The sequence below is a fragment of the Pseudorca crassidens genome, chromosome 7 (genome assembly GCF_039906515.1).
Source record: "Pseudorca crassidens isolate mPseCra1 chromosome 7, mPseCra1.hap1, whole genome shotgun sequence".
NCBI classification, from domain to species: Eukaryota; Metazoa; Chordata; class Mammalia; order Artiodactyla; family Delphinidae; genus Pseudorca; species Pseudorca crassidens.
This window is the reverse complement of record NC_090302.1, coordinates 81148260-81163209: the sequence shown is the minus strand read 5'-3', so window position 1 is coordinate 81163209 and position 14950 is coordinate 81148260. Positions and strand designations below refer to the sequence as shown.

Below are 14950 nucleotides of genomic sequence, written 5' to 3'. Positions count from 1 at the left end.
GAAGCTGACATGTTCCTGGGACTTCCCTGGTGGTCCAGTGGGTAAGACTCCACGCTTCCAATGCAGGGGGCCCAGGTTCAATCCCTGGTTGGGGAAGTAGATCCCGCATGCTGCAAGTAAGAGTCTGCATGCCGCAACTAAGAAGTCCGCATGCCACAACTAAGAAACCCGCATACTGCCACGAAGATCCCGTGTGCTGCGACTAAGATCCAGAATAGCCAAAATAAATAAATATTTTTTTTAAAAAGAAGCTGACATGTTCCTGAAGAAGGCATGATAAGAGAAAAGGCTGGTTTGCTATGTACTCAAAAGAAGTTGAGCCAGGAAGCCAACCCAATACCCAAGTGCTTTTAGAGCATGGAGAGGAATAAACTGAGTTTTAGTCTGTTGTCCATCATGTGATGAAAAGAAGTGAGTTGAGCCTTATTGTCCAAAGGAAATGCAAATTAATTCAAAATTTCTGAACACTCACCCCCCACCCAACAAATCTGTTTCCCAATGTCAGGGATTGGTGTAACTATAAATCCATGTTTTTGCTCAGCCCAACCATGAAGTCAGTCACTGTGTTCTAATCTCAATATATCTCAATTTTGCCCCCTTTCTCCTGTGTTTACTGCCTCTGCTTGTTAGGTTTCTCATCCATAGGTATCTCATTCTTGCCTGAGTAATACAATAGTGTGTTATAACCCCAGGACTTAGGATAGCGGCTGGTGCATAATAATACCTTAATAGTACTTGAATCCAAAGTCGGGGCTGGGGAGGCAGACAAATCATTACATTCGTATGATGAGTGCTATGGAATAGGGAATACTGCCACAGGATTACTGGGGTACTCAGCTGATGAGGACCCCAGAAGGGTCACAATAAAAAGAACCTTGATTATGCTGTACACCTTAAACTTATACAGTGCCGAATGTCAATTATATCTCAAAACTGGAAGAAAGGGGAATTTCCTGGCGGTCCAGTGGTTAGGACTCCGCACTTGCACTGCAGAGGGCACAGGTTCAATCCTTGGTCAGGGAACTAAGATCCCACAAGCCGTTCGGCTTTGCCGAAAAAAAACTGGAAGAAAAAAACTTAAAAAAAAAAAAAACCTTGAGGGCTTCCCTGGTGGCACAGTGGTTGAGAGTCCGCCTGCCGATGCAGGGGACACGAGTTCGTGCCCTGTTCCGGGAGGATCCCACATGCCGCAGAGCGGCTGGGCCCGTGAGCCATGGCCACTGAGCCTGCGCGTCCAGAGCCTGTGCTCCGCAACGGGAGAGGCCACAACAGTGAGAGGCCCGCGTACCGCAAAAAAAAAAAAAAAACTTGAGATGTGTCTTATATTCAATTAAAATATTTGCTTACTTACTATATGCAAGGTACTACAGTAAACACAACAAAGACACAGGACTTACACCACAGAGCTCATGATTTGATGTGATAGACAGTCTCACCTGCCCAAATTGTCTAATCAACATAAATACTTGAATGTCCAAAATTCACCTCTATAGAACAGTGAACTCCTGATTCCCTATTCCAACCATCATCTAATTACACATACATGCTCCAGTCACAGTATTCACAACATCAGTTAATAGCAACTCCATCTTTCCAGTTCTGAACAAAAACACTGGTGTCATCCTTCACATTTTTTTTCTAACCATCCACATCCAATCCATCCTGTTGTCTCTACCTTATGAAATGAATTCAGAACATGACCACTTCTCACTCTCTCTGCTGCTATGATTACTGCAGTATTATCATGACTAATCTCCCAGCTTCTGCCTGAGACCACACTTCCAACAGTCTTTTCTCAACAAAGAAGCTTGATGGTCCTCAGGGAAGGTCCTGGCTATAGATGATTAGATAGAAAGATAGATTACATCATGATGATGATGATGATGATGATGATGATGAAGAAATGGAGGAAGGGGTGAGGGAGGGGAGGGGAAAAATGAGGGGAGGGGAGTGGGAGGAGAAGAATTAGGAGAATAAGAATAAGATAGATAGATAGATAAATGGAGATGTAAAACCATGAGACTGGATAAGATCGCCAAGGCAATGACTGCAAATGAAAAACAGATCTAGGACCAGGCTTTGGGATACCCCAACATTAAGAAATTGGAGAAAAAAGTGGGAACCAATAAGCAGAGACTGAGAAGTAGTAGCCAGTGAGGTAGGAGGAGAACCAGGAGAGTGTGGCATACTGGAAGCCAAGAGAGGAACGTGTTTCAAGAAGAAAGTGGTCAGCTGCATGAAAAGTTGCCAATCTGCCAAGTAAGATGAGGACTCAGAGTTGATTATTAGATTTAACAACATAGAGATCATTCATAGCCTTGAGAAGACTAGACTAAGGTCAGAGACGGAGGCAAAGGCATAACTGGAGTGGATCCAAGACAGAGAGGAAGAGCAACTGGTGATAGCAAGTGTAATCAACTGCTTTAGGGAGTTTTGTTCCACAGAGGTGCAGAAAAATGAGGAGATAGAATCAAGAGGGCTTTTTTTTTTTTTTTTTTTTGCGGTACGCAGGCCTCTCACAGCTGTGGCCTCCCCCGTCGCGGAGCCCAGGCTCTGGACGCACAGACCCAGCGGCCATGGCTCAAGGGCCCAGCCGCTCCGCAGCATGCGGGATCCTCCCAGACCGGGGCACGAACCCACGTCCCCCGCATCGGCAGGCAGACTCTCAACCACTGTGCCACCAGGGAAGCCCCAAGAGGGATTTTTAAAGGTAGGAGATATAGCTTGTTGGATGTTGATGGAAAAGAACCAGTCAAGAGGAATAAACTGATGATGCAGGAGAGAAAGGGGGAACTGCTAGAGCAATGTCATGGTGCAGAAGTAACAGAATAGGAGTGAGTCCCCAGGTTCAGGGGTTGGCCTTGGCTAAAATCAGTAATCAGTAATGAGGAGGGACTTTGTGTATCATGAAAAGAACGGTTTCCCTACAATTAAGAGAACAGGGCAGGGGCTTCCCTGGTGGCGCAGTGGTTGAGAGTCCGCCTGCCGATGCAGGGGACACGGGTTCGTGCCCTGGTCCAGGAGGATCCCACATGCCGTGGAGCGGCTGGGCCCGTGAGCTATGGCCACTGAGCCTGCGCGTCCAGAGCCTGTGCTCCACAACAGGAGAGGCCACAGCAGCGAGAGGCCCGAGTAGTGCAAAAAAAAAAAAAAAAAAAAGAGAACAGGGCAAATACCTAAAGGGGTGAATGAGGAACTGGGAAGGATCGTGGCTGGGGGGAGGGCTGATACAGAGAGCCAAAGCCAGAGATGAAGAGGAATGCTGGAAGTTACCATGGCAAGAGGTTTTTTAGGGCCTAAGAAGTCAGTAGCAGCATGTGAGCCCAGGTGGGCAAAAAAAAAAATAGTTGAAGTTGGTGATCACATGTGTGAAGAGGGTGGTCTTGGAATATAGGGGGAGAGATGTCAGAAAAAGCTCTAGATGCACAGAGCATGAAGAGGATGGGGCTTGAGACTGAGAAAAAGGGCAGGTGTGGCATCCTAGTGTTCATCCAGAGACTGGGGATGTCTGAGGGTAGGAGGAGAGAACTGGGAAGCAGAAAGACAAAGAGGCTGCCCTGAGTGATGGAAGGGACCTCTGTTTTGGACACCTCATTTCTCTCAGAAGGTGGCACGTCTGCATTTCCACCTTCTGACCTACCACAGAGGAGCCAAAAGCTGCAGGAAGGGCAGGAAGTGCTGTAGCTTCCTCGTGCTGTGGTATGGGGACTGTGGGATGCCCCTGCCTCACTGATTCCTAAGGAAATCCAGGATGGCTCAACATACCATCAAACTAGGACGTGGGGCACGACTCTTCCTCTGATAGGACCCAGCACTTAGCACAATGTGTCCTGCTAGCAGGATGCAGAAAAGCCAGGATGCGAAGAAGCATGACTGTGTCCCTCCTCTGAAGGGTGATTCTGTGCCTAACAGATGGGAGCTCAGGCTCTGCTGTGGCCCCCCAAGGTGAGGAGGCACAAGGCCTAGGCCTGCTGAGCCACACCCTCCAGTGTTTTCCTAAAGCATCCCCAAAGATCATAGGGGGTCCTGTGGCAGGCACATCCTCCATGCCTGGTGAGAGCTGGGCAGAGAGCCACAGAGCAAGGAGAGGAGAGGGAGGCCCGGAATGAAGGGAATTGACTCAGAAGGGTCACAGCAGGATCACGTGGGAAGCTGAGGTTAATGTGCACACATCCTGGCTTAGGTGGAGCAGGTCCTTCCCATGTATCCCACCTGCCACGTGCCGGCATTGGCTTATGCTGCTGACCAAGTTTTGCAACAAAGGGCTAGGGGCACAGAGATGAGCTGGAACCAAGACCTTCAGGATTCTCAGTTCTCAGCAAAATCAAGAGCTGAGAGAAGGCAGAGTCAGAGCCTATGATTCATGCAGGATGTTGGAGAAGGATGAAGCCTTGCTCATCCCATCCTATAACCCTAGCACAAGCCCCACCTTCCAGCTCCCCCTCGGCTCAAGAAGTAAAATCAGAATGAAAACTCTCATGGCAGGGCACAAAATCAGGTATTCACTGCTCCAGAATTGCTGGTAGATGCTAGAGATATAGCAATGCTTGCTTGGGAACTTTGGAATTCGCCTCTGCCCTCTGAGATACCATACTGTCGTGGCGAATGGCTCTGACCTTCTGGAGCCCTTCTCCTGGGCTCTGCAGAGAGCATTTCAGAATTCTACAGAGAGCATTTCAGGCAGCCGAGTGCCTGCAGTGCGGGAGAATGGCTTCTCCACAAAATCACTTCTCTTGTTAAACACCAAGTCCCAGCAAATAGGGACCGTGGCTGCTTTGTTACTGTACCTCCTCACTGCAGCCCACGCAGGGAGGGCAACAACCACAGGATGCGCACAGGGGTAAACCCCAAGGCGCTGCTGCTTCCTGCACCTGTGAGAGGGGCTGAGCCTCTGCTCCTCACCATCCATCCAAAGCCGGCTGCCCCACCTGCTCCACGGCACAGGCCTGGGCTGTCACAGAATGAAGGACAAGAGTGGTTCCTGTGTCTACGGCAGGGACAGGAAATAAGGGAGGACAGCCGTGAGGGTGTGTGGGGATGTGAGGAATGAGCACAGGCAGGCCTGTAAGGTGCTGGGGGACGCAGAGGACCAGATGCCTAACGGGGCTTGTGGAGGACTGTCCATTCCCATGCGCACAGACAGTGAGGCCAGGACCCTGAATACTTGATCTGGATGAGAGCGTGGGGAGGAAAGAGGGGGCCTGAAGGAGATCTCTGTTTCCAGAAGGAGGGGTGCATGCTGCCAATTGTCCCCCTTTCCCGCCTTGTCCCCTTCCTCCACTGTAACTTCTCTGGGTCCACAGCCGGGCAAAGAGCATATCGGGGGCTTTCCAGAGTGTATCATTCCCAAGGTCAAGCCCCACACAGAGGCCTCAGGGGCAGGGCCCTGGGCAGGCAGCCGGACACATGGGAATCCAGAGAGTGGGAAGGGAAAGGAAGCCAATCTCTTGCAGTAAATAGTGCTGGCAGCTGGGGCGCATCAGGGGAGAGGGTCAGGGGAAAGTGAGAGGCCAGAGCAGAGTCTCACACACAGTCAAAGACACATGCGTACAGACACCTAGCCACACAGACACATACACAGGAGGACATAAAGTCAACAATGCCACTCAGAAGCTAACTCAGAGTACCCAGAGACATGTTCAGGAAACACACCTACATAGACTCATGAAAACCCTGAGTCAGACATGCCCCAGCAGACTCTGGCACCACACACATGCAGACAGACACAGCCCATCTTGCAGGCCCAAAACACAAATGCATTCCCAATCCATCCTTCCCAGCCTTTCTCCCCGATACAACCAATAGGCCACCTCAGGCCAGGTCTGTTTATTCACCTCGAAGCTCTGGTTTGTAATTTCTGTCCCATTGCCTGTCCTTTAATAAGGACAGTCTTGGATCCACGCACACACCCCTGGTCTCAACAACTTGGCTGTGTGCTTTTAAAGGAACGCCACGGTCAGCAAGTCAGTCCCCTGCCCTCTTCAGCAGCCCCGTCCTTCACCTACACTCCCATCCCTACCCCCGGGAGCGTCCCCAGTTTACCGCAGGCTCCTGACCCTCAGTCTCTCCGATGCAGCAGAAACAGAATCTAAAGGAAGAGTAAACCAGACAGACCTACTCTGTCAAAATCCCCCTCAGGAAACTGTGAAGAACCAGCTCCTGACTCGTCAGGAAGGAGCCCTTGATACAGGGCATGACCACATGTGTCGCTCTACCCCAAACTTCAACTGCAGTCCATGCCTTTCAACCCTAACCCTAACCTCAACTCCAGCCCCATTCACAAACAACTCTAAAACCAGTCCTTCAAGTGAGACCCTCAGAATAACTGTACCTCATAAAGGTAATGCTGCTGGGTATTACCCAAAAGATGTTTACATGGCCAGGTAAGTTCAGGATAGAAAACTGCGATGTTCCCTCTCCCCAGGAGCTAGATGCCTACTTCCCTCTAGTCGATCGCAGCTTCAGGGATCATAGGGCCATTTATAACTCTCAAGTGCAGAAGGCCAGAAAATGTCCAAAACCTCTCATCTAAACCAGATCAATATCACACAATACGCATAAGGTTAAGTCCCTCTCCAGACCATCTCAGAAGCTTAAAACTGACCCCCAACACAACATTTATCTCCTTGACCCATTTTGATCCCAATTTTAAACTCAAACAGTACCCTACTCCAACCCTAACACAATCCTAATCTAAGATGCACTAGCTCTTTTTTTTTTTAAACATCGAGTTAGCTTTACTGAACAGTTCATGAATTGGGCAGCATCCCGTTTAGCAAGTAGAGGGGAGCTCTAAAAGGCTATAGAAAAAGAGAGGTTTTTAAGAGTATGACAAGGAAGTCAAAAACAAAAACAGATTATTTCAGGGTTAGGTAATCTATCTATAGGGGATGAAGGAGATCTATGTGCCAGGTTACCTCATCTTCCTTTGGGGGATGGAAAGGATTACCTCACTGGTGCGGACCAGAAATTTCCACACCGATCAGTTTGGATTACATTCTTGGAGAAGGCTGTAACTTCAATAAGGTCAGGTATTAAGTCTTCCTTCCTTCCTTTTAAGTGACTCCATTTTGGGCCTGTCATTTCTTTTTTAACAGGGAAATGGTGCCAGATCAACTCAGATAGGACACCCCTACTCCACCCACACTTCAGACTGCTGGAGAAGAAAGCAGACTTTTATAGACCCTTTCAATTCTCACCATGTAGATAAGCAGATTCTCCAGCTACTATAGGTGAGATCTACAAGATGCACTAGCTCTTATCAACAGGAACCATAAACGCAATTCCAAATCCTACTTTAACATCACCGTGATTCCAGCCCTATGCTTACCACTACCTACCTCCAATCCGTAACCACTATGTCAGTGCTGTTCCAAACATAGTCCTAACTCTAACCCTGTCCCTAGGTAGCCACACTATGAGTAAAGTCTGCAACTATGCTGGGCACACAAATATCACACACTTCTGAAGGTAATGGGTCATCTGCAGTCCAGGAAGCAGTAGCTTCCTCAGTAACAGCTGCACAGTCATCAGGGCAGCTGGTCCCTGGTGGGCTCAGTGCTCAGCTGGGAACCCAGGAGCACCAAGGCACCCAGGCCCTTTGACCCTTGTTACATATACAAGCGTACAGGGGCCCAGCTCACCCCAAGCCCTGTTCTAGCCCAGCTTCTGAGCTGAAATTCCTGCCATACCCCTCCCCGGCTCCTGCCTGCCAAGCTGGGAGCATCTGTTGCCCTGAAAGCCCCACCAGGCAGGCACAAATGGGCCTGGGGCCTGGAGCTGAAGGGAATGTGGCCTCTTCCCAATGTGGACAATTCCAGACTCCTGCAACACCCGCACCTAGGATCTCCACCCCGGAGCCAGGCCCAGGTGCCCGTCCTAAAGAGGTAGTGGGTCTGCCGACACTGGGGGTGAGTAGGGGTGGATTAGCACACCTCCTCTCCCAGGCTCCAGGGTCTCAATCTGGCGTTAGGGTGTGTTCACTCTGCGCTCATCAGCAGACGTAAAGCTGAAGTGAGCCACGTGCACCTCCCTCACCTCTCACCCTCGGCACCAGGACCTCCGGTGTAGCAGTCCTCTGTACCTCGGCCACCGCAGAGATTGTCAAACGCTACCTAGGCTCTCTCGAGAGCTCACACCAAGCCAAAGCCTTCACCCAACAGACTGGAACACTTAGGTGGATACTCACAGGTCAGATGTGTAGCCATCCGAGTCTCTGCGTCCCCTTCCTTACCGTCTACATCCAGGCTGGCCTGAGGACAAGACAGGGGCTTGGTTCAGGGCTGCAAGCTCCAGACCCCTACAGCAAACTTAAGGTTCGGGTGGGACTGTGAGGTGAGATGAGCCCAAGCCAGCAACCGAGGGCAGAGGAATGGCTGGATGACAGACCTGGGGCCCCAGAGAAGGAGAAGGATAACCACTCCTCTCACCATCTCAGGTCCTTTCCTGAGGACTGCATCTACATCTAAGCTCCACTTCTTTCCAGGTTCTCTTGGTGCCTCCCTCTCATGCCCCCACCTCCACCCCATAGGCTCAGACACCTGCACCCTAGTGTATGGCAGGGATTTCCTGTCATCTTCCTGCTCTGAGAGTAGCTATTTCCAGCCCTGACTTTATGTCCAGCCAGGTATCTACCTCCGGCAAAGTCCCCACTCTTTCCTTCCCTTCCTTTAGGGCCCCTAACTTAGGTTCTAAGCCCCAGGAGCAAGTAAGGAGGTCCCAATGCCTCCAGTATGGAACATCTCCCTGAGGCCGGTCTACCACTACAGGGTCAAGTTCAGAGGTAGGGACTTAGGGTAGATCCTAGGAAGAGCTTCCCAAATTGAGGAAAGGCAGTTGAGGATGGGACCTAAAGCGGCTGTGGACACCATCTAACAAACAAGAGGCCCTCATGATGGCATAAACAAGGGGAATGGGGCAGTATGTCCTGGGAGAGAAAGGGAACCTAAGATTTTAGAAGAGGAAACGTCTTAGTCCCCAACTCTTCCCTGTCATGTTCTCCCTCATTCCACAAGCTGTGCCAGGGCAGAAAGTCCTCCCCTCAGGAAGATTGGGGGTACATCATCCCAGCTTCCTCTTCCCCCAGACCACCTTTGTTCCCTTCCACTGGCTCTGAGCCCATCTAGAATTTGGGATGGGGAGCCAAATAGGCCCAGGTGGCTCTCCCAGCCCCACCCTACCAAATTCTTGGAAGTACCTGGACAGCTTGGTAAAAATACAGATAAATATATACAGCTTGGTAAAAAATACAGATCCTTTGGCCCTATTCTAAGATTCTGTTTAAGATGGTCTGGGGTGGTGCCTCTAATTCTGTATTTTTAATAAGCTCCCTGAGTGATTCTGAAGTGCAGCCAAGTTTGGAAACAGTGTAAACAATCTAATATGATATGACTCTGGAATCATATACATGTCCCCCCAAGTCCATGCTATCCCACCTCTCTGGGAACTCTTCAGAGATAGGCTGCTCACTACTTACTTAGCCACTTCCACAAAAGGTAGGGCAGGTGTGGAAGGGAAGATTTTAGAGATGGGAATTAAAAGCTTTCTCATGCCAGGATTTGCCATAAGACCAGGTAAAAGACGCAAGAAATCTTATCTCCTTGTTTTTTCCCGGTCCTGTTCCAGGAATGCCAGCCAACTTGCCAACTGGGGCACTCCCTGCCCTGCTTAAGGTCTCAGCCTGTTGTAAAACCTCAGACTCAAGATCTCAATTATCTCTCTTCAAATTCACTCAGGTTCCAGCCCCTCTGTTCTGTGGGCCTTGGGAAGGCCCATACCACATCCTCATCCCCATCCCAACAATATCCCCATCACCAATCCCCATCCCCTCTGCATCCCAACCTTCCCCAACAGCAACACCCCTATTATGGGCACAATCTTTCTATCACTATCTTGTACTTGGCCCATGCTGTCCTGACTGCATCCCTCCCAATCTGTCCTCTCTATATCTCCCTATGGTCTCGCATTTCCATAAAGCTGGAGTGAGCCTGGTGGTGAGGGGCACGCTGGGTTTAGCACTCTGGGAACCAGATGGATTTTCCAGTCCTAACCTGGTGATCACAACTCTGAGGTTCTACACTGGTTTTAAACATAGATTCTAAGTCAGGACCTGATAATCCTCACACACTACACTCCAGCATAAATTCCAAATGGAGGGCTTCCCTGGTGGCACAGTGGTTAAGAATCCACCTGCCAATGCAGGGGACACAGGTTCAAGCCCTGGTCCAGGAAGATCCCACATGCTGCAGAGCAACTAAGCCTGGGCGCCACAACAACTGAGCCTGCACTCTAAAGCCCACGAGCCACAACTACTGAGCCCGCGTGCCACAACTATTGAAGCCTGTGTACCTAGAGCCCATGCTCTGCAACAAAAGAAGCCACCACAATGAGAAGCCCATGCACCACAACAAAGAGTAGCCCCCACTTGCTGCAACTAAAGAAAGCCTGCACAGCAACAAAGACCCAATGAAGCCAAAAATAAATAAATAAATAAATGTTTAAAAATTCCAAATGGATAAAAGATTTAAAATGTTAGAAATTAAATACAGAAATGACAGCATGAAAAATGTCAGACTAGAAAGCTCTGGGGTCAGTCCCTCCACCGAAGCAACCACTGAGCTGAAAAGAGCAATTGGAATCACCTATTTCAGAATTCTGGAACCTAACTGAGCACATAACAATCAGGGGAGTGCTTGATGAAGGCAGAGGATGTTGATCTTTCATAAGAGAACATCATGCATGAACTAGCTACTAGTCAATGCTGTAGGGACGGCAGCCCACATTCCCGGAGTGGCTGGCTGGTGGCAGAGAACCTTGTCCTCCAAATATTGGGGGTTTTACATTTTGGTTGGTCTGGGGGTTCCCGGAGAGATAGGTGCAGATGCTTGCCTTGGTTTTAGCCCTCTTGGGCTGCAGTAGCTTCCACAGTGGCATATATCAGAATATTTAAGGGGACATAACTCTTTTGTGGGAGAGGGGGAGAGAAATCTTTATCAGGTCATTGGCTGACCACAGAAGTAAGAGAACAGAAACCTCAGGGACCACACACAACAAAGAATACACCTGGCAAAACTTATTTGGAAAAGTCAAAATGGACAGCTACAGCCCTCAACAAGTAAATATCTGAAACCCCTAAGGAGTGGAAGAATCAGATTTCCAAAGACACCACATTTTAATACTCAGAATGTATAGTTCTCAACAAAAAATTAACAAAGCATACAAAGAAACCGGGAAGTATGACCCATTCACAGGAAAAAAAAGAATTTGACAAAAACCATCCCTAAGGAAGCCCACACATTGGACATATTAGATGAAGACTTTAAATTAACTGTCTTAAATATGCTCAAAGAGCTGAAGGAAACCATGGGCAAACAACTAAATTCTAGAGCCAAAAATACAATAACCAAAGTGAAAAAATTCACTGAGGGAGTTCAACAACAAATTTGAGAAGGCAGAAGAAAGAATCAGCATACTTGAAGGTAAGGCAATTAAAGTCATTGAGTCTGAGGAGCAGGATAAAAAGATAAAGAAAAATGAACAAAGTCTGAGAGACCTATGGGATATCATCTAACATACTCACCACAGGAGTCCCATGAGAGAGAGAACAGAGCATAAAAAAAGTTTTTGAAGAAATAATGGCTGAAAACATCCCAAATCTGATGAAGGCATGAATATACATATTCACAAAGTTCAAAAAATTCTAAGCAGAATAAACTCAAAGAGATCCATACCAAAACACATTATAGTCAATTTGTTGAAACCCAAAGATAATCTTGAAATTTTGAAAGCAGAAGAGAGAAGTGACTCACTACATACAAGGTATTCTCAGTAATATTAACAGTTGATTTCTTCTCTGAAACTATGGAGGCCAGATAGCAGGGGGATGATATATTTAAAATCTTGAAAGAAAAAACTACCAAACAAGAATTCTGTATCTGGAAAAACCATCCTTCAAGAATTAAGGAAAAATTAAGACATTTCCAGATAAACAAAAGTACAGGAAGTTCATTACCAGTAGACTTGCCTATGAGAAATGCTAAAGGGAATCCTTCAGGATGAAAGGACAGGACAATAAATGGTAACTTGAAGCAATACAAAAAAATAAAGACCTCTGGCAAAGATAACCACATAGGTAAATATAAAAGATAGTATATTATATTTTTGGTTTATAACTCCTCTTTTTTTCCTTTGAGAATTAAAAGGCATAAATAATAATTATAAATTGATGTTAATGGGTACACAATATATAAAGATGTAATCTGTGACAATAACTATATAAAGGAGGTAGAACTAAGATGTATAGGAGCAGAGTACTATTTGTACTCTTGGAACAAAGTTGGTATTATTCAAACTAGATTATTATAAGTTTAAGATGTTAATTTCAATCTCCAAGCTAACTACTAAGAAAATAACTTAAAAACATACAGAAAAGGAAAAAGAAGGGAATCAAAATGGTACACTAAAAAAATCAACTGAATACAAAGAAAGGCAGTAATGGAGGAAATGAGGAACAAAATCATATAAGACACACAGAAAACAAATAGCTAATTGACAGAAATAAATCCTTCCTTATAAGTGATTTAAATAAATGAGTCACGAGTATGAAATGTACAGTGTCAATATAATCAATAATTATGTAATATTTTGTATGGTGACAGATGGTAACTAGACTTATTGTGGTGATCATTTTGAAATGTATAGAAATAGTTCCTGCACCAGGAACTAACATAGTGTTGTAGGTCAGTTGTAATTCAAAAACAAACTCATAGAAAAAGAGACTGGATTTGTGGTTACCAGAGGTGGGGGTGTGGGAAGGGGGGATTGGATGAGGGTATTCAAAAGGTACAAAATTTCAGTTATATTAATTATGTTGTACATCACATAACTGCATAACACTACTATATGTTGTATATGAAAGTTGTTAAGAGTAAATCCTAAGAGTCCTCATCACAAAGAAAAAAATTTTTTTCTATTTCTTTAATTTTGTATCTATATGAGATGATGGATATCCAGTAAACTATTTGTGGTAATCGTTTCATGATGTATGTAAGTCAAATCATTATGCTGTACACCTTAAACTTATACAGTGCTGTATGTCAATTATATCTCAATGAAACTGGAAGAAAAAATAAACAACATGAAAAAATAAAGTAAATGAGTTCAACTCTCTAATTAAAAGGCAGAGATTATCAGAATGGATTAAAAAAAAGCATGATCCATCTATATGCTATCTACAAGAGACTAACTTGAGATACAAATACAGAGCTTTAAAGAAAAAGGATGGAAAACAATATCCCATGCAACTAGTGACAAAAAGAGAGCTGTGGTAGCTATATTACTGTCAGACAAAATACACTTTTTGTCAAAAAAGGTTATAAGGGACCAAAAGGACATTATATATTGATAAACTGTTTGATACAGCAAGATACAACAATTATAAACAACTGACAGCCAAGCCTCATAATATATAAAGCAAAAACTGACAGAATCAAAGAGGAGAGTTGACAGTTCTACAATAATAGTTTTAGAATTTAATATCTCACTTTCAATAATGGATAGAATAACCAGACAGAAGATCAAGAAGGAAATAAGAGAACTTGAGCAACACTATAAATGAATTAGACCTAATAGATATACACACCAAAAACACTCTGCCCAACAACAGGAGAATACGTATTCTTCTGAAGTTCCCATGGAACGTTCTCTAGGACAGACGACATGATAGGCCACAAAACAAGTCTAAATAAAATTTTAAGACTGAAATCATACAGAGTATCTTTTCTGATCACAATAGAATAAAACTAGATATCAGTAACAAAAGGAAAAGTGAAAAATTCAGAAATATATGGAAATTGAACAACACACTCAAACGATGCATCAAAGAAGAAATCACAAGGCAAATTAGAAAATACTCTGAGACAAATGAAAACAAAAACATAATATATCAAAACTTTTGAGATCCAGTGAAAGCAGTGCTAACAGGAAAATTTATAGCTGTAAATGTTTACATTTTAAAAAGATTTCAGGGACTTCCCTGGTGGTCCAGTGGTAAAGAATCCACCTTACAATGCAGGGGACACGGGTTCAATCCCTGGTCAGGGAACTAAGATCCCACATGCCACAGGGTTACTGAGCTTGCGCACCTCAACTAGAGCCTGCACACCACAATTATAGGGCCCACTCACCGTGGAGCCTGTGAGCCACAACTAGAGAGAGAAAAACCCACACACCACAATTAGAGAGAGGCCTGCGTACCACAATTAAGACCCTGAATGCCACAACTAAGACCCAATGCAGCCAAAAAATAAATAAAATAGATAAATAAATAATAAATAAATCTTTTTAAAAAAGAAAGAAAATACTTTGAGACAAATGAAAACAAAAACATAATATATCAAAACTTTTGAGATTCAGTGGAAGCAGTGCTACGAGGAAAATTTATAGCTGTAAATGTCTACATTTAAAAAGAAGATTTCAGGTACTTCCCTGGTGGTCCAGTGGTAAAGAATCCACCTTCCAGTGCAGGGGACGTGGGTTCAATTCCCTGGTCAGGGAACTAAGATCCCACATGCCGCAGGGCAACTAAGCCCATGCGCCACAACTACTGAGTTTGTGCACCTCAATGAGAGAGTCCACGTGCCACAAACCACAGAGCCCACATGCTCTGGACCCCGAGTGCCATAACTACAGAGCCCACGTGCCCTGCACACCACAACCAGAGATAGAAAACCCACACACCACAACTAGAGAGAAGCCTGCGCACTGCAATGAAGAGCCCAGGCCGCAACAAAAAGATCCCACACGCCTCAGCAAAGACCCTGTGTGACACAACTAAGACCCAATGCAGCCAAATAAATAAATAAATAAATAAATAAAAAGATTTCAAATCAATAACCTAACTGTACACTTTAAGAGATTAGAAAAAGTCAATAAAACCAAACCCAAAAATAGC

At 45.7% G+C, this 14950-nt stretch overlaps 1 long non-coding RNA gene across 2 annotated transcripts in view; it reads right to left on the bottom strand.

Annotated features, from left to right (window-relative positions):
* The window catches only part of LOC137227976 (uncharacterized), a 117830-nt gene that overhangs the window by 63142 nt on the left and 39738 nt on the right, over positions 1 to 14950 (bottom strand). For both annotated transcript variants that reach the window (XR_010945091.1, XR_010945090.1), the window contains exon 4: positions 8189 to 8252. This is a non-coding gene — a long non-coding RNA (uncharacterized lncRNA). The remainder of the gene's footprint in view (positions 1 to 8188; positions 8253 to 14950) is intronic.